Raw genomic sequence first — 20,813 nt, forward strand, 5'->3', positions numbered from 1 at the left:
TTCATCTCATTGATGAGCAGACGTGTCCTGTAGCTGTTCCTCCTCGACAGAGTGGAGACAACAAACTCCATCATGTTGTTTCACACAAACATCTGAACACAATAAACACAAATACGAAGGAAGAAATTAGAGAAGCAGGCAGAGTTTAAACAGCGAACAGCCTGAGTGACGACTACCAGCTGAAATAATGAATATAATAATGAATATAACACAATAATAATGAAGATGAGTCTGGAGTGGACTCAGTGCAGGTGAGGATGAGTCTGTCGGCATGCAGCAGGATGATCAGGAGCATGTGATGATGTCTGAATATTAAAGTTGACATCTTTCCATGCGACTGCAGACTGAATCCATCGTGGCCGTGTCCCCGCTGGGTTATAAACATGGCTGGCTCTGTGCACAGTTTCTTTGAATGTTGGTACAATAAACTGACCTGCTGACTGAACCATTCCAAGCCAGAATACATGACTTTGTTTCAGTATTTTGCCAGTCAGGCCCACCGGAACTCACCTGTTCCCGTTGAACCCAGGACAGGGTTTGAGGGAACCCGCCTGGCCTTCTGGGACCCCCCCAGGAGGAGGCGACGCCGGGGTCACCGATTCTCCTGTCCTGCTACGCCCCTGGTCTCTGGTTTTGTAGCAGTCAGTCGTCACGAGCGAGCCTACAGCTCCATCAGTCACCACTACAGACTCTCTGGCCACTACTGGCTCTCTCGCCCCAGCAGCTCCGGCAAGAGATCCAGACGCCATTCGGGCCAGGGAGTTGGCCCGCTGAATCCTACAGGGTGGCCTACTTGGCGGTAGCGCCGCCCCTCCATTTCCTGTCGCCGGACGGGTCGCCGACGTCAGGCCACCAGCTTCCGGCTGGGTCGAGAACACCGTCCCTCCAGTTCCTGTCTCTGAACGGGTCATCGGGCCACTAACTTCCGGCCGGATCGACGACACTGTTCCTCCGTTTCCTGTCGCTGGACGGGCCTCCGACGCCCCGCCTCCAGCTCCTGCCTCCGGCCGGATCGACGCCCCGCCTCCTGCTGCTGCCTCCGGCCGGGTCGACCCCCCGCCTCCAGCTCCTGCCTCCAGCTGGATCGACCCCCCGCCTCCAGCTCGGGGTCTGGAGGGATTTCGCCACCGCCGGTCTCCGGCAATGCGTCCGGAGAGGTTCCCCAAGCCAGCCTTGCCTCGTCATCCACTGATCACCCGACCAGACTATACAGTGCATCCGGAAAGTATTCACAGCGCTTCACTTTCTACACATTTTGTTATGTTACAGCCTTATTCCAAAATGGATTAAATTCTTTTTTTTCCTCAAAATTCTACACACAATATCCCATAATGACAAAGTGAAAATAGTTTGTTTAAAATTTTTGCAAATCCATTAAAAATAAAGAACAAAAATATAACACGTACATAAGTATTCACAGCCTTTGCTCAATACTTTGTTGAAGCACCTTTGGCAGAAATTACAGCCTCAAGTCTTTTTGAGTATGATGCTATAAGCTTGGCTCCTATTCTTGGGCAGTTTCTCCCGTTCTTCTTTGCAGGACCTCTCAAGCTCCATCAGGTTGGATGGGGAGCGTCGGTGCTCAGACATCTTCAGATCTCTCCAGAGATGTTCAAATGGGTTCAAGTCTGGGCTCTGCCTGGGACACTCAAAGACATTCACAGAGTTGTCCCGAAGACACTCCTTTGTTATCTTGGCTGTGTGCTTCGGGTCGTTGTCCTGTTGGAAGATGAACCTTCGCCCCAGTCTGAGGTCCAGAGCGCTCTGGAGAAGGTTTTCATCAAGGATGTCTCTGTACATTGCTGCATTCATCTTTCCCTCCATCCTGACTAGTCTCCCAGTTCCTGCTGCTGAAAAACATCCCCACAGCATGATGCTGCCACCACCATGCTTCACCGTAGAGATGGTGTTGGTCAGGTGATGAGCGCTGCCTGGTTTCCTCCAAACATGACGCTCGGCATTCAGGCCAAAGAGTTCAATCTTTGTTTCATCAGACCAGAGAATTTAGTTTCTCCTGGTCTGACAGTCCTTCAGGTTCCTTTTGGTAAACTCCAGGTGGGCTGTCATGTGCCTTTTACTGAGGAGTGTCTTCCGTCTGGTCACTCTACCATACAGGCCTGCTTGGTGGAGTGCTGCAGAGATGGTTGTCCTTCTGGAAGGTTCTCCTCTCTTCACAGAGCAACATTGGAGCTCTGTCAGAGTGACCATCGGGTTCTTGGTCACCTCCCTGACTGAGGCCCTTCTCCCCCGATCGCTCAGTTTGGCCGGGCGGCCGACTCTAGGAAGAGACCTGGTGGTTCAAACTTCTTCCATTTATGGATGATGGAGGCCACTGTGCTCATTGGGACCTTCAATGGTGCAGAAATGTTTCTGTACTCTTCCCCAGATCTGTGCCTCCATACAATCCTGTCTGAGGTCTACAGATGATTCTTTGGACTTCATGGCTCGGTTTGTGCTCTGACATGTCAACTGTGGGACCTTATATAGACGGTGTGTGTCTTTCCAAATGACGTCCAATCAACTGAATTTACCAGGTGGACTCCAATCAAGTTGTAGAAACATCTGAAGGATGATCAGTGGAAACAGGATGCACCTGAGCTCAATGTTGAGTGTCATGGCAAAGGCTGTGAATACTTATGTACATGTGATTTTTTTCATTTTTGATTTTTAATAGATTTGCAAAAATTTCAAAAAAACTTATTTCATGTTGTCATTATGGGGTATTGTGTGTAGAATTTTGAGGGGAAAAAATGAATTTAATCCATTTTTGAATAAGGCTGTAATATAACAAAATGTGGAAAAAGTGAAGCATTGTGAACACTTTCCGGATGCACTGTATGTAGTTAACTCTCCTGGATGGACAGCAGCTCACCGTCTCTAGGATGTGCTGAGTCGGCAGTTCAGGATGTAAATGAAATGAGTCGTTCTTAAGGAGTTAGAAATACTAGTGTAAATGAAGTGAGCGTAGTATAATAGTGTAAATGAAGTGAGCGTTGAATACTAGTGTAAATGAAATGAGTGTAGTATGATAGTGTAAATGAAGTGAGCGTAGTATGATAGTGTAAATGAAGTGAGCGCAGTATAATAGTATAAATGAAGTGAGCGTTGAATACTAGTGTAAATGAAGTGAGTATAGTGTAATAGCGTAAATTAAGTGAGCATAGTATAATAGTGTAAATGAAGTGAGCGTTGAATACTAGTGTAAATGAAATGAGTGTAGTATGATAGTGTAAATGAAGTGAGCGTAGTATAATAGTGTAAATGAAGTGAGTGTAGTATAATAGTGTAAATGAAGTGAGTGTAGTATGATAGTGTAAATGAAGTGAGTGTAGTATAATAGTGTAAATGAAGTGAGCGTAGTATGATAGTGTAAATGAAGTGAGCGTAGTATAATAGTGTAAATGAAGTGAGTGTAGTATGATAGTGTAAATGAAGTGAGCGTAGTATGATAGTGTAAATGAAGTGAGCGTAGTATAATAGTGTAAATGAAGTGAGCGTAGTATAATAGTGTAAATGAAGTGAGTGTAGTATAATAGTGTAAATGAAGTGAGTGTAGTATGATAGTGTAAATGAAGTGAGCGTAGTATGATAGTGTAAATGAAGTGAGCGTAGTATAATAGTGTAAATGAAGTGAGTGTAGTATAATAGTGTAAATGAAGTGAGTGTAGTATGATAGTGTAAATGAAGTGAGTGTAGTATAATAGTGTAAATGAAGTGAGCGTAGTATGATAGTGTAAATGAAGTGAGCGTAGTATAATAGTGTAAATGAAGTGAGTGTAGTATAATAGTGTAAATGAAGTGAGTGTAGTATGATAGTGTAAATGAAGTGAGCGTAGTATAATAGTGTAAATGAAGTGAGTGTAGTATAATAGTGTAAATGAAGTGAGCGTAGTATGATAGTGTAAATGAAGTGAGCGTAGTATAATAGTGTAAATGAAGTGTGTAGTATGATAGTGTAAATGAAGTGAGCGTAGTATAATAGTGTAAATGAAGTGAGTGTAGTATAATAGTGTAAATGAAGTGAGCGCAGTATGATAGTGTAAATGAAGTGAGCGTAGTATAATAGTGTAAATGAAGTGAGTGTAGTATAATAGTGTAAATGAAGTGAGTGTAGTATGATAGTGTAAATGAAGTGAGCGTAGTATAATAGTGTAAATGAAGTGAGTGTAGTATGATAGTGTAAATGAAGTGAGCGTAGTATAATAGTGTAAATGAAGTGAGTGTAGTATAATAGTGTAAATGAAGTGAGCGTAGTATGATAGTGTAAATGAAGTGAGCGTAGTATAATAGTGTAAATGAAGTGAGTGTAGTATAATAGTGTAAATGAAGTGAGTGTAGTATGATAGTGTAAATGAAGTGAGCGTAGTATAATAGTGTAAATGAAGTGAGTGTAGTATAATAGTGTAAATGAAGTGAGTGTAGTATGATAGTGTAAATGAAGTGAGCGTAGCATAATAGTGTAAATGAAGTGTGTAGTATGATAGTGTAAATGAAGTGACTGTAGTATAATAGTTTAAATGAAGTGAGCATAGTATAATAGTATAAATGAAGTGAGCGTTGAATACTAGTGTAAATGAAATGAGTGTAGTATAATAGTGTGAATTTAATCCATTTTGGAATAAGGCTGTAATATAACAAAATGTGGAAAAAGTGAAGCGCTGTGAATACTTTCCGGATGCACTGTATCTGCCCTGCCCCTGCAGTCATCGGGTGTAGGTCCATACTGCGAGTTCCTGCTAGTCACTGCCAGTCACCTGTCCGTCTGTTCCCGTTCCTGTTCCTGTTCCTGTGTCTGTTCCTGTTCCTGTTCCTGTGCCTGTGCCTGTTCCTGTGCCTGTTCCTGTGCCTGTGCCTGTTCCTGTGCCTGTTCCTGTTCCTGTTCCTGTGCCTGTTCCTGTTCCTGTTCCTGTGCCTGTTCCTGTTCCTGTTCCTGTGCCTGTTCCTGTGCCTGTTCCTGTTCCTGTTCCTGTGCCTGTTCCTGTTCCTGTTCCTGTGCCTGTTCCTGTTCCTGTTCCTGTGCCTGTTCCTGTTCCTGTTCCTGTTCCTGTGCCTGTTCCTGTTCCTGTTCCTGTTCCTGTGCCTGTTCCTGTTCCTGTTCCTGTGCCTGTTCCTGTGCCTGTTCCTGTTCCTGTTCCTGTGCCTGTTCCTGTTCCTGTTCCTGTGCCTGTTCCTGTTCCTGTTCCTGTGCCTGTTCCTGTTCCTGTTCCTGTTCCTGTTCCTGTTCCTGTTCCTGTGCCTGTTCCTGTTCCTGTTCCTGTTCCTGTTCCTGTGCCTGTTCCTGTTCCTGTGCCTGCTCTCGTTCTGCAACCCGGTCAGTGCTCTCAGTAAGCACTACTGGACAACACTCCTGCCAGCTGTCCTGCCAGCTGTCCTGCCAGCTTCACCTTCCCCCCGGTGAGAGTCGGTTGAGTTGCCCTCCCGACTCGGGAGGAATAAGACTGTAGGTACCACCTGTGTTCAATAAAGAGTGTGTTTTGAACTTATACCCGAGTCTGTGTGCCTGCGTTTGGGTCCTGTTACACCTCACCACATAACACTGAGTGAAGAGCAAAAGACAAACCAAATGGCAGATTTGGTACGACAGAAATAAATCACCAAACCTCAGGGCAATTAATAATGACAAGCAGGACCATAAGATATTATAGACACCCACTGAAGCTACACGTCCTACATGTGGAAGCATGTGGAGGTAGTGAGAAGTTAAAAGCCTTTCAACAGGAAGAAGGTGGACGAACACATACCTGCACCAGGTGGGCTCTGGGACTCTCTGATGTAACAGACTGACTCATCAATATTTTATTAATAAGAGCAGATATGAATGTTGCATTCTTATGATTACTGTCTTAACTCAGAGTAACATCATAGCCAAATGAAGCAGATATTTTATTGGTTGCTAAGGTTGAGGTGTTTTTGAAGATGAAGCTGTGAGGTGGTTGTGTTTAATGTGAAGGAGAACAAGCCTCCGTGGCTCCTGTCAGGACTCAGCATCACTGCTCCATGTCTCCATCACCTCCATGCTCCATGTCTCCATCACCTCCATGCTCCATGTCTCCATCACCGCTGACTTATACATTTTAAAGTTCGGACCGACACACACAAACAAACATGTTTGTCCTCTGAAGAACGTCCATGTTTTATTACTGAGGACAGCCGTGTTCAGGGACCTGAGTTCCTCCTCTGCTTACATTATTTTCTCTGTGTTAAGAAACGGACAGCTTCAAAAGCCCTGCTGCCCCCCCAATTATTCATGAAGGACTGCTGGTGTTACAGAGGAATACACAGAGGGAGGCTGCAACTTATTATCATGACCTGATTAAGGCAAAGCAGAGAGGCAACAGCAGCAGAGGTCCAGTCAAAGAGGACAGGAGGAGAGAACAGGAGGAAGTCCACTGGATAGCTGATAGCTAATACAGTCAAAGAACACACTCACTATCAGTGCATCATACTTATAAATCAGATAACTAAAGTATTTGTTGATTATATATAAGTTGCCGTCATGTTACATTGCTGTCCTTGAGGCTCCACGCACTGAGTCAGCCAGATAGTGATCACGTGGTGTTAGCAAAACATGGAATAATTACACAGTCAGGAATTGGTTTTAGGAAACTCGCAGCCAGTAAAAGACACATGATTTAATGCTAATAAAGGTTGTACTTGCAACATTGTAACCCAACAAATTTCCCTGAGTCATGCTAAGTGTTAATTTTACTTTATTGCAATTCAAGCAAGCTTTATCACAAACACCCTCCCCAGCTAAGTCATTCATCCGTTCTGTTAATGGTAGAGTGGTGGGTCAGAAGTTCAGAGGTTTAAAGTTGAAAGAGTCTGCTGTGTTTACTCGTTCTCAACTGGGAAATAGATGAAGCTACATAACACACACAGACACATTGATTAATCCTGTGTCAAGTCATTCCATTTCTCTTTCCATGCAGACAGATTCACAAAGATGCATCAGCAGAAATCCTCTTTTATTCTGTGGTCCTTCAACATCAGCAGAGCACATAAAGAAAAGCCAGAACTTTTCCACAATAGTACAAAAACGTTGTTTTTGATCATATACTGAGCGTCCTGGCTGCTCCAGGACCACAGGCTTTGTCTGAATTTGTAGAGAGCACAGACAAGAAATGTTCCTCTTAACGCGATCTCACTTTTACTTGAATTTCTTGTGGACAACAATCTTGGTTTTGGAGTTCAGTCCTCCCTCTGATCAAAATAGATGACTGAAGTGACCCCATGAACCATCCATTAGTTATGCAGGTATACGCGTGAGCTGCTGGGGGACTTCCATTGATGCAACTCTTGTCTTCTCTGTATTCTACTCTCTGCGCCACTATTGCATGCCATTAACTTTGTGTCTTTCTGTATGTATCTCAGACGCCACAGCTGCCTGTTTCTGATCTGCAGTTTCTGGTCCCACCAACCTGCCTGCTGTTCATTGTTTCTCGAAGCTCATTTTTCTCTGTCTACTCCTCTCGCACTTGAACTGGTCGAGGTAGAGGGCCTGAGTCCAGTTCTGTCAGAGATTTCTTCCTGTTAAAAGGAGTTGTTCTTCCTCTCTGATGCCACGTGCTTACTTGTTTTGCGTTTCTCTCCAAGCAGAGAGCAACAGATGAAGAAGGAAAGACCCAAGTTGTCATCACCCCTCCCCCAAATCCCCATCAACCAGCAGATGTTTTTGACAGTTTGCATCTTTTTCAGAAAACACTTCAGCAGCTTCAATCCTCAGCAGCCTCATTCAAATGCATGACTGCCTCGACACTAACGAAATTAGTTTTGAATCTGATTGAATCAGACTTGAGTTCCTAAAATGGGTCTCAGTCCAGAGTGAAGAGTGCAGGCGTGCAGAGAAGTGGAAACAAAACAGGAAAAGGGGTCTAATAAGACGACTCCCTCTCTTCTCTAAACACGTTCCCTTTTTGGTGGGCTGTCCCCCTAACAGGGAAAACTGCAGAGTAATACTTACGCAAGTGCAGCATCATGTGTTTCACCGAGACATGGCTGCACTCACATCTCCCGGACCACAGCGCGGCCGTACCCGGCTTCAGGACTGTTCGGGGGGACGGAGACGTTGTTCAGAGCGGCAAGAAGAAAGGTGGAGGGATTGAAGTCTATGAACGAGAGGTGGTGTAATCCCGACCACGTGTGTGTGAAGGAACGTTTCTGTAGCCCGGACATTGAACTGCTAGCTGTGGGGATGCGCCCTTATTATTTACCAAGGGAGTTCACGTCCGCTATTGTTATCGTTGTTTACATTCCTCCATCAGCTGACGTAGAGGCAGCAGTGGACACCATCTACTCCACTGTGTCTAAACTGCAGAATCAGCATCCCGGTGCATTTTTGTTAGTTACTGGAGACTTTAACCAGTCTGGATAAAGTACTGCCAACCTTTCACCAGTATGTGAACTGCCCCACCCGGAACAATAAAACTCTGGACCTACTGTATGCTAATGCCATGGATGCATACAGTACTACTGCCCTTCCCCCCCTTGGTAGATCAGACCACAACCTGGTCCTGCTGACTCCCAGGTATGTTCCCCTGGTGCAGAGGCAGCCTGTGACCACCAGGACTGTGAGGAGGTGGACACAGGAGGCTAAAGACGCCCTGCAGGACTGCTTTGGGTCCACGGACTGGAATGTGCTGTTTGGACCACATGGGGAGGACATCAACAGCAGGACGGACTGTATCACAGAATACATTAAATTCTGTGAACACACCACCGTACCATCCTGGACTGTAAAATGCTTCCCCAACAACAAGCCGTGGATCACCAGTGACCTGAAAGTTCTTCTTAATAAGAAGAAAGCAGCCTTCAGGTCTGGGGACAGGGAGGAGCTCAGGAGAGTGCAGCGCCACCTGAAGGAGAAGATGAGGGAGTGCAAGGACTCCTACAGGAGGAAGCTGGAGGCCAAACTCCAGCAGGACAACGTGAGGGAGGTGTGGACCGGTATGAAGGAGATTACTGGGTTCAAGGGGAGAGAGAGACAACCAGGGGGAACCTGGAGAGGAACAACCGGGGGGAACCTGGAGAGGAACAATCAGGGGGAACCTGGAGAGGTCAAATGAACTAAACTGTTTCTTCAACAGGTTTAGTTCACCACTCTCATCTGTCTCCTCCACACCTCACACCTCCCAAACACCTCTGCTGCCTCCCTCCCTCCCCCCTCTGCGCCCCCTGGTGATCTGCATAGAGCCCTCAATCTCAAAGGGCTCTTCCTCCATCGACCCCCCCCCCTCACCCCCCTCTCTGTGACGACTGGCCAGGTTAGGAGACAGCTGGAGAGAATCCACCAGCGCAAGGCTGCAGGACCTGACGGCATCAGCCCCGGGGTCCTGAAGACCTGACGCCATCCAGCTGGCTGAGGTCCTACAACACCTCTTCAACCTGAGCCTGAAGCAGGAGGAGGTCCCGGTGCTGTGGAAGACGTCCTGTCTGGTTCCTGTCCCCAAGAAGAAGACTCCATCTGGCCTCAACGACTACCGACCGGTTGCCCTCACATCTCATGTGATGAAGGTGCTGGAGAGGCTGGTCTTGGCCCACCTCAGGCCGCTGGTGAAATCTTCTCTGGACCCTCTGCAATTTGCGTACCAGCCTCATGTGGGAGTGGACGATGCCATCATCTACCTGCTGCAACGAGCTCAGTCTCACCTGGATGGAACCGGTGACTCTGTGAGAATCACCTTCTTTGATTTCTCCAGTGCATTTAACACCATCCAACCACTGCTGCTGAGTGAGAAGCTGCAGGTGGTGGTGGGGGTGGAGGGGTGGACGCGTCCACCGTCTCCTGGATCACTGACTACCTGACAGGCAGACCAGTTTGTCCATCTGGGCAGTGTGCTGTCTGATACGGTGGTCAGTGGTACTGGAGCTCCACAGGGAACTGTTCTGTCTCCTTCCTGTTCACCTTCTACACCACTGACTTCCAGAACAACTCAGAGTCAAGACATCTGCAGAAGTTCTCTGATGACTCTGCAGTGGAAGGATGTATAAGGGATGGACGGGAAGAGGAGTCAGTGGACGGTGTATAAGGGATGGACGGGAGGAGGAGTCAGTGGGCGGTGTATAAGGGATGGACGGGAGGAGGAGTACAGGGCAGTAGTGGAGGACTTTGTGGAGTGGGCTGGTAAAAATCACCTCCTCCTGAACGTAGCCAAGACCAGAGAGATGGTGGTCGACTTCAGGAGGAAGACGACGGCTCCACAACCGCTGAGAGTTCTGGGAGAGGAGGTGGACATGGTGGAGGAGTACAAGTACCTGGTGTCTCCATGACAACAGACTGAACTGGAAGACCAACATCAACGCTGTCTACAAGAAGGGGATGAGTCGACTCTTTTTCTTGAGGAAACTTCGATCCTTCAATGTGTGCAGCCAGATGTTGGAGATGTTCTACCATCTGTTGTGGCCAGTGCATTGTACTTCGCTGTGGTCTGCTGGAGGAGCAGCATTGGAGCCGGAGACACCAACAGACTTAACAAACTGGTTAAGAAGGCCAGCTCCATCATCGGCTACAAACTGGACAGTCTGGAAAAGGTGGTGGAGAGGAGGACGCTGAACAAACTATTGTCCATCTTGGATAATCCTGTCCACCCTCTCAACCACCTGCTGCAGGGACAGAGGAGGACGTTCTCTAAAAGATTCCTCCAGCTCCGCTGTCACAAGGACAGATACAGGAGATCATTCCTGCCCACTGCCATAAGACTGTACAATAACTCACCTCTGGCAAAATCCATCACAGTACAATAACACTGATGACTGTGTTTCTTGGTTGCTTGTATATTATGTGTATATTATATATATAGATATATACTGTACTATATGTATGTATATATATATATTGACTGTGTTTATTGGTTTGTTGTATATAATGTATATAGATATTTAATGTACTGTATATATACTGTATATGCTGTGCATTTTATATTTTATATTTATATTTTTTACTACTATTTACTGCTATTTTATTTTATTGCTTTTCTATTATATATTCTATTCTATTATTTTATTCTATTGTTCTATTATTGCTTCTGTATGTATGCTGCTGTGGCAAAAAAATTTCCCCTCGGGGATTAATAAAGTATATACCTACCTACCTACCTACCAAGTCTTTCTTTCTATGTCTTTTTTTCCCAGACAGACCACCTGAAATGTTGAACTTTAGACACAGGAGCGTTGAGGAGCGTCTGTGGGCCGGTGCAAAGCTGCATTTTGTCAATGACTTTGCCTACAACTGCTGAGTTTTCTCATTCACCCACCAGGAGGACTGTACATGTGCTTTTTGCAAACATCAGGGTGTCACCAAGGACTGCTAGGAGATCATCTGGCTAAAAAGAAAGAAATCAAGACTCAAATTGAAGATGATCTTTTCTGCTCTTTAATCCTCCTCATCTCTGGCACATTAATGTCTTTTATCTGCGCAGGGAGGTGCTTTGTTTTTCTTTCTGCTTGAAAGTCCCATGGATCAAAGTCCCTCACAGCCACATCCTGCAATTGTATCTGGAGTATAGGTGGGCAGGGGGGAGAGGAGCAGCTTTTGAGTGGACCTTGGCAGCCATTGACCACAGGTCCAGGGGCGTCTGGTTGTCTCATCAGCGAAGGGTGTCTGAGGCCATCACTGTGGACCATGTGTGCTGCAGCTCTGGATGTGTCAGGATTCCTGTTTTCCTTTGTTTTCCCCCCCGATCTCCTCTCCTCCTGTGTCCTCTTAGTCCCCTGTCTGCTTGTTCTGTGTCCTCCTCTCCTCTCCTCTCCTCCTGTGTCTCCTCAGTCCCCTGTCTACTTGTTCTATGTCCTCCTCTCCTCTCCTCCTGTGTCCTCTTAGTCCCCTGTCTGCTTGTTCTGTGTCCTCCTCTCCTCTCCTCTCCTCCTGTGTCTCCTCAGTCCCCTGTCTACTTGTTCTATGTCCTCCTCTCCTCTCCTCCTGTGTCCCCTGTCTGCTTGTTCTGTGTCCTCCTCTTCTCACCTCCCGTGGCCACGCCCCTCACCGGTCCCAGCAGCTGCAGCCACTCACCCCTGATCACCTCCTGCAGGTGTGCTGCATCTCCCTGATCACCTCCCCGGACTATATGTACCCTGCCCCTGCACTCCTCTGGTTGTCGGTTCATTGCTACTACTACTAGCAACAGCTAGACTTCTGGACACTGCGAGTGTCTGTTGATCACCGCAAGGACCGCTAGTCACCCGTCTGTCCTGTTCCCGTTCCTCCTGTTCCCGTTCCTCCTGTTGCTGTGCCTTCTGCAGCTCCTTCCCGGGTTCCTGCAGCAGAGCTACCTGTCGGAGCCACCAGTCGGTTGAGTTGCCCTCCCGACTAGGAAGGAAATAGACGTTGTAGGTACCGCCGTTTGTTTGTTTGTTTGTTTGTTTGTTTGTTTTCTGTTTATTGGAATAAAGACTGTATTTTGGAACCGATACCCAAGTCTGTGAGCCTGCATTTGGGTCCTGGTAAACACCACCTCACAACAGGATGAGTACTGTGGGTCCACTTTCTGGGTGAGTTGAACAGACAGTTAGTGAAGCTGAAGGGAGACAGCGGGATTGAAAGAAAGGGCTTCATTGTGGCATCAAGGCCCTCAATTAAAAAAATTAAAAAAAAACTCTTTTGATGCACACAATAATCAGTACACAGTAAATAATCTTGAATGTAAGTATAGAAATACAAAGGTTGGACACAATAACCCCTTATAGCCTACCTACAGTATGATTGAGATGTTGCTTAAAGTTTGTGGTGTTTATTAAAACATTTTTGTTGTTGTTCTTTTATGACAAAATTGCTGTTATAAAGTCATTCAAACCCATTCAAGGACAGTAAACAACATCAACTTTGTCACAAAGGATCCTTCCAAGCTTCTCATGTGATTGTCAATCTGTTTAACATGTGTTATACAAATAAGAAGCACATGATGTAAAGATGAAGGTAATTTATAACAAATGCAGAAATGTATGAGGAAGTTGTTCAAATTGTGTGTTAAGCTGAATTTCTATCTTAAGCAATTTATGTTTTGACCCCCGTACACAGTGAACATGTGACTGGACAGTCATGAAGTTTAAGTAAGACATGTCCAACAATCACAGCACATGTTTGAGCTTCAAGTCTGCAAATTTACTATAGCTTTAAAAAAAATTGTTTTAAAAATCTTAAAAGGTAAGGAAAACTTTTGAGCTAAAATGACTTGCAGATTAATTAAAAACAACTAATACAGCTTAGAAAACAACTATTTTAAAGTGTTTTCATTATCAGTGAACAGTTTGTTATTTTTCAAACAAATATAGTGCAAAATGCTACTCGTGCTCTGGTTTCAGCTTCTCAAATTGTAGGAAATGCTTCTTGTCTTCATAATATATCGTGTTACGGTAAATATCTTTTGAAGATGATGCCTAATTATTTTCAAGCTTATTTTGACATTAAATAGATTGATCTGTTCATAGCTCATAAAGCATCCACATAACTGCACATATCTACAGCATGCAGTTCATGAAACATTTTATACACATGTATTGCGCAGCTGGACCTTACACTTCCTCCAGGAGCTTGTGTTAGGACATCGAACTGGATCTTGGCATTTGCTAATTACAGGTTTGGGCACACAGGAGATGGCAATTATTTCAACTGCCAGGAGCGCTATTATATAATATTTTGAGGATTTTCAGAGGCTTGAAACAGTTTCTGTACCATGACAAGGTACTTTTAACTGCTCAGTGTGGAGCTCCTTTCTCTCCTCTCTTTGTCAGTCCATTCACACCTGTTTTGCCATCACTCTCCTCTCAAAGTGAACGTCATACATGCTGCTGAACAGACCAGTGAGCGGGGATCTGGTATTTAATCACCTGTGAGTCGATGTTGATTACATTTCTGAACAGAGTTGCCAGCTGCCTCTGTTGTATGATATAGTATAATCTGGAGGATGGAGACTGATGGGAGCGTGTATGTATTTGTTGTTCTGAGATTAGTAGGAGAGCATGATTTTGTGATGTTTGTGCACTTCAGAACAATTCCTATCTGAAAAGAGAAGACCCAGATCTTCCAGTATGTGTGGAGCAGACAGTTCTTGCTCTTGCTGGGGTTCCTGTGGCTAGGCGGCACCTGGTGTCCCTTTGCAGAAGGACAAAAGTAAACAGAATACACATGTCCAAGCTTTACCTCTGCAAACAGGTAATGTACACCGTAAAAACAAAAGAAACAAACAGCATTTCAATCAGAATATGATGCTGAGAGGGAAGAAGTGGAAACTATTTTAATTACAGGAACCACAAGCAACAAATACCCCTTGATTAAGCAGTCCATTATCACACCAAAGCCTGTAATACACCTGGCAGGACAACGTTTAAGGTGACGAATGGTGTCACCTCGTGAAAAGTAGACTCATGGCACATGACTCGGGTCATTCTCACCCATGGGTGAATAATCAGACTTTAACCCACGATATCAGGGTTTGAGTTCATAAGAAAGTGATGGGGATTTGTTCAAGGAAATCTTTTCCTCACCCTTCAAAAATAATTTACAATTTTCCACGCCAAACTTCTATATTGTCCAACGGGCAATGACTGCCTCTTAAACTTGTTGTGGTGATCTTTTATGTCCAAATCTTAAACTGAGATTTTTGGAGGGCACACAAACGTTCAGTAGGTGAATTTTGATGACAGCCTCTTGTGTCTTCACATGTAGTATCAACATCACTCTGTACGATGACACTCAAACATCCAAGTGAGGACAATTTAGGAATAAAAGACTTTTTTTTTTATTGAGATCCATTTGCCAATCTTGTCTGTCTTTCCTCTCCTTAGCTTTTGGTGTCTTTGTTGTTCCTGACGGCCATAGCGGCCCTGGCAGTCACAGTGGAAGAGGATTACAGTCCGAGCACTAACCCGCCCTCAACAGAGAAAAAATGCTGTAGTATACTACGCAAACCCTATCCTGTATGCTGTCACATGGGTAAATATAGCAGCTTTGATTTTTATATATTTTAATCTGGTGCTCATGATGGAAAGATGACAAGTTCTAACTAATGTTCGAACATGTTTTCTTTTATAGATCCTTCTGCTGTTGTGGAGTGAGGCGGAGGGAAGGAGCAGTGGACTCTCACCCTTTTCCTCTTCTGGTTCCTCCTTGTTCTGTGTGATGTTTTCCCTTTCCAGACACTCATACTAGAGGCACTCAGGCAGGTATGAGAAAAGACATTAGATCAAGTTGTTTCTACTACTTAGAAAACTGGTAAAAGTACTCAGGCATAGTGCTGCAATCTTTGATGTCATGCATTTCAGCTCTCTAAATTTAGCAGTAACACACCATTTACTGTTGCATCTCCCTCACCCTTCAACATCTGTCGCACACCCATCTTTGACCATCAGGGAGAGGTCAGGGATCTTCCTCGTTTCTGCCTTTTCTACATTTCCTTTGGGCTGGAGATGATTGCACTTATTCTCTCAGCTGTGGCTGATATCCCTCCAGGAGCTAAGGAGCTTATAAAAAGGTACCTGAGCACCCAGATCTTTTTGTTTGGACACTGTGAAATTCATAATCATTGACCAAATAAGAAAACATTGAACTCTCATTGCCTCAAGCTGTTGTAAACATGATTTTTTTTTTTTTGCATTTGTTTTGTTTTTATCCACAGAATCCTGAAACAGGTGCAGCATTTTTGAGCAGAATCATTTTCAATTGGTTCACCAGGTAATCTCAAAGTTGATACATTAACGGTCCCAGCAAACACGGACAGGTGTACACCGTGTTCTCCATGTTTTCCCTGTTTTTCCAGCATGGTGTTGAAAGGCAACAAACGGCCCCTGGTTCAGGACGACGTGTGATCTGAGCGAGACGGACAGCACAAATTACATCAACCAGCATTTCCAGTTCTTCATGCAGTCTGAGTTGGGTGCAGCTTGGGTCCGGTACCAACACAAGCTCAAGACAAAATCTGTAAAAAGCAAAAACAAAGCTGCGGAGGAAGTCTTGTCAAAATGGCCTCTCCAATGGTTTGGGGAAAGGCGTGAGTCAAGATGTGCTAATGATGGTGAGAACATTCAAAGAAAAATACTTCTACAAGCATACAGTACATTATCTTGCACTCCAAAGATTATTTTTAGAGCAATACTGATTCTCCTTCAAGTATCTCGAGTTGAATCTATGTGCCTGAAGATGTGTTCAAAGAATGTTTTGCTTTAGGAGGAAAAGGCAAAGAAAGAAGATGAAAAGATGAAGAAAAAGGACAAAAAGAAGGAAGAAGAGAACTATCCTAATTCATGGCTGATTACCACCATTTACAAGACCTTCAAATGGACTCTGATTGAATCTGCCTTCAAACTTCTGCAGGACCTGCTGGCTTTTGCCAGTCTTCCACTCATGAAGTGAGTCAGGTTTTAAATATGATCACCTCTGTTATCAGGATGTCACTGATCATTTTCAGTTGTCTTGTAAGCAGTTTTACACTTTTATTTTTCAACCTTAGACAGTGTGAAGAAAAAAAACAATACTGTGCCACTTCCCATTTAGAATAAATAAATCCCTTTTTGCAAAGCTACTAAAGACACTTGTCAGCTGAAAAACATCCTCATCAACAAATGCATTGAGATGATTGGCATTGAAAGAAGGGCATGTTGCTCTCCTATCCTTCAGTAGCAATTTAATTTCAGCTATTCAGCGTTGCACTCGTGTGAGTGCAGTAACAACTGGGACTTTGATGTTTGCAGAATGACATCAGGGAGTGAAAATTCCCTTTTACTAATGATCTCATAGATTTCTAAGAGCCCACTGCTGCTTTGTTCAACTACAAGATCACGATTTGTTTTTGCCTCTTTATTTTTGTTGTTGTCGTTTTTAAAGTAACTGCAACTCTAACGATACTACGCTCATTTTACTTCCTTCTCTCCCTATTGTGCCCTCTTCCTCCCTTTTCCAAGGCATTCGTGGTGTCTAATGACACTCGTAAAGAGTCAACAGTGGGGGAAACAGTCAACCTGATGTCAGCAGATGCCCAGCGCTTCAATGAGGTGACCAGCTTCATCCATCTGCTGTGGTCCTGCCCTCTGCAGATCATCAGATAGATAGATAGATAGATCTATAGAGATATATCTATATCTATATATCATCATATAATGTATACAAATAATATACAGACATGTGTTTAAAAGTGTATTTATAGTCAAGAAATACTTATTTTCCCTTTAAGATTAAAGTAATGGAAATGTAACAGTAGAAATATGGTGCAGTAAAACAAAACACAGGGACATCAGATTTGTACAGTTTAGATACATGCCACAATTGTTGTAAGCTCTTAGATCAGTTTCCCTCTTATTACATATACAAAATATAGCATGTTAGTAGGCCATAGGGGCCTTTATAGCTCTTTGCTCTATTGTCTCCAACTGCAAGGTCTGTCTTTAATATTTCCGTCCAATCTTTGTAAACATTTCTTTCAGCTAACAATTTTCACTTGTTATTGTTGTTATTTTTCTGAATTGTCTGTTTGATATGAGGTTAACAATTAAGCACATTTCCCTGCTGGTTTATATTCTCTCTTTTCAGATAAAGAACATGAAGTTCAAAGACAAGAGACTGAAAATAAATCATGAATTAAATTCTCAATGGGATTAAGGTGAGTGCCCTTAGTCAGTTCATTTGTAGAATTTATTAAGGACGCTTTCACATTAAATCTTTTTACGCTTCAGGCAAAAAGCTGAAATGTTAGTCTCCATTCCCTTTTATCAAATTGTGTCCACCACATCTCTTTTTTTTTTGCACTGACAACACTTGGGCCCAACTCCATTTCCCTTGTGGCCCTACCCCTGATTTAGGAGTTCCCTCGAGTGGGTAGTAGTAGTAGCCCTTCAGAACGGAGGTAGAAGCAGTTGGGTTTAAAATCTTAAACTAAGGAAATGGGACACCACTTGCTGCTCACAAACAAGATTTTATTCAATCTGTTTGAACCAGAAATAGCTTTATTATGCCAGACCTGCACCTTCAGATTCAAAAACTATTCTTGAAAAAAAAAATCAAGTTATTTATTTTATGGACCATTTTTCATGTTGCTTCAGTTTGCAAAGCATTTTTTTCTACCACTCTGTTTGGAGTCTGCATGTGAAAATGTTTGGAGGGCCAGTTAGAGGGTTAGATGACCACTACCTCTCGATCCCTAAAAGAAATTGGAGACCCTATCCTATAGACTCTGCTGTCAGCATATGTGATGGCTCCTTTGCTTGGGAAAGAGAAGGGGACCCTCTGTTGAAAAGGTATGTCTATTGTGTTAAACAAAGTTACAAATGTTCATACAGGATATGGTTGCAAAACTTGTCCCCACTGTATTTTACAGTATTGAACATATTTGCTCTGTGTGTGTTTACCAGCGTGTCCTTGGACATTAAGCCTGGGTGATTAGTTGCTGTTGGCTCAGGGAAGTCCTCTCTCATGTCCACCCTCCTGGGAGAGATGCACAGCACCAAAGGCTTCATAAACATGATGGTAACACCTCCTTTATGTCTTTATATCTGTCTGACAGTGACATTGTGCTTTGTGTAAATCAAAATAACTCGGTGTCTAAATTACTCAAAAGATTAGAGATTATGATGATGCTTAGCAGCGGAGCAGAACAGCCTCACTCGGATTCTTTAGGGCTCCGTTGTCTTTGTGTCACAACAAGCCTGGATTCAAAACTTCACTCTGAGGGGTAGCGTCTTGTTTGGCACTCCGCACGAGGAAAGGAGGTTCCAGGAGGTGCTACAGGCCTGTGTCCTCACCCCAACCTGGAGCTGCTGCCTGGAGGAGACCTCACTGAGATTGGAGAGAAAGTATGTTTTGTGTTTGAGGTTTCAAGGATTTAAATATGATAATCATGAGAGTTTTGTTGCTGTGCAGACTGTTGCTATGAAGGCTGTATGTAAAATCATTGACATTAATTATTCATCAAAACTCCCTCCCCTCCCCTTTGTCTCTATAAATCCATATCTGGGCCTCTACTTTACAAGTCATATTTAATCATTTGTACATCAATAGCATTTTTTTAAAATGGAAACATACTTTACATATTGGCATCTTAGATTTTTATACAATGTGAATAATATTTCAGGTCTTTTTTCATATTTTCATCAATACTTTGTATTGGTTTTATTCATACAATTATTTCAAGCATTATATATGACTTTTCTGCCTATCCATGAGACCTAACGTTCTGTGTGATGTTTATTCAGATCGTTCCCAGGATACCTCAGACGAAGAGCTCATCCCTGATGGAGGAGACACTCAACCTGATTCTCCTTTGGAAGACGAGGTTTTTGTTACACTGAAGAGAGAAAGCAGGATCCGTCGCAGCCAGCATAACGGCAGGTTTGAGCACTGAAGTGGTGGATGCCAAACTCAAGTTTCTTAATGCACATCATACAAAAACCAGCTTTATTCTTTTAATCCTGCTGTCCTTCTCATCTTTTTGTCTTTTGTTTTTCTAGTGTCAGACTAAAAAAAAAACAGTTCTGTAAGAAAATCAGATGTTGGTGAATCAAAGAAAGGCCAGAAGCTAATAGAGAGGGAAACTATGGAAACAGGACATGTATAAATATTTTTGGTCTGCATAAATACCTTTTTTTGCCGTGTCATGACACTCAATGAAATTAGAGCAGAAATGGGAAAAAAAATAAAGAGTGTCTCCCTTGCTTCTCCAAAGATCTAAAGTCCACCTGTAAAATGAAGGAAGCGAGGAACACGTTTTGTTTCAGAACTGATCTATAAATATTGTCACAACCCCAAAATCCTTTTAAAATCATACATTTTCTGATTGGTGTCCCACCTTGTTAACCAGTTAAATTCTCTCGAGTGAGAGGTGTAGAATATCTTCTACTTTTAGAAAAGTAGTGGAGCTTTGTCAGCACTTTAACACTGACCTCAGACCTTCACGTTCCCTCCTGCACAACTCAAAGCTTTAACCCACTTCACTGAAATCTCTCAACTCTGGAATGAACTTTCAAAATGAACCACCTGCCGTCCATACTGTAAACAGTGTAGAGACCTATTCTTGATCAGGAGGATCCTCAGGAGGAGGAGGAGGAGGAGGAGTGTCGTTAGGGCTCTGGAGGCCAGGGTCACCAAGGAGGAGGAGGAGGAGGAGTGTCGTTAGGGCTCTGGAGGCCAGGGTCACCGAGGAGGAGGAGGAGGAGTGTCGTTGGGGCTCTGGAGGCCAGGGTCACCGAGGAGGAGGAGGAAGAGTGTCGTTAGGGCTCTGGAGGCCAGGGTCACCGAGGAGGAGGAGGAGGAGTTTAGTTAGGGCTCTGGAGGCCAGGGTCACCGAGGAGGAGGAGGAGGAGGAGGAGGAGGAGTGTCGTTAGGGCTCTGGAGGCCAGGGTCACCGAGGAGGAGGAGGAGGAGGAGGAGTGTCGTTAGGGCTCTGGAGGCCAGGGTCACCGAGGAGGAGGAGTGTCGTTAGGGCTCTGGAGGCCAGGGTCACCGAGGAGGAGGAGTGTCGTTAGGGCTCTGGAGGCCAGGGTCACCGAGGAGGAGGAGTTTAGTTCGGGCTCTGGAGGCCAGGGTCACCGAGGAGGAGGAGTGTAGTTAGTGCTCTGGAGGCCAGGGTCACCGAGGAGGAGGAGTAGTAGTAGTGTAGTTAGGGCTCTGGAGGCCAGGGTCACCGAGGAGGAGGAGGAGGAGGAGGAGGAGTAGTAGTGTAGTTCGGGCTCTGGAGGCCAGGGTCACCGAGGAGGAGGAGGAGGAGGAGTGTAGTTAGAGCTCTGGAGGCCAGGGTCACCGAGGAGGAGGAGGAGGAGTGTAGTTGGGGCTCTGGAGGCCAGGGTCACCGAGGAGGAGGAGGAGGAGGAGTGTCGTTAGGGCTCTGGAGGCCAGG

General features: G+C 44.4%; 1 pseudogene; it reads left to right on the forward strand.

Annotated features, from left to right (window-relative positions):
* The first annotated feature begins 4,675 nt into the window (after nt 1–4,675).
* On the forward strand, nt 4,676–19,322 carry LOC138207639 (ATP-binding cassette sub-family C member 2-like; annotated as a pseudogene).
* The last annotated feature ends 1,491 nt before the right edge of the window (nt 19,323–20,813 follow it).

Source organism: Embiotoca jacksoni, unplaced genomic scaffold (genome assembly GCF_022577435.1).
Source record: "Embiotoca jacksoni isolate LCO1_2020_lvr unplaced genomic scaffold, fEmbJac1.0.p SCAF_33, whole genome shotgun sequence".
NCBI classification, from domain to species: Eukaryota; Metazoa; Chordata; class Actinopteri; family Embiotocidae; genus Embiotoca; species Embiotoca jacksoni.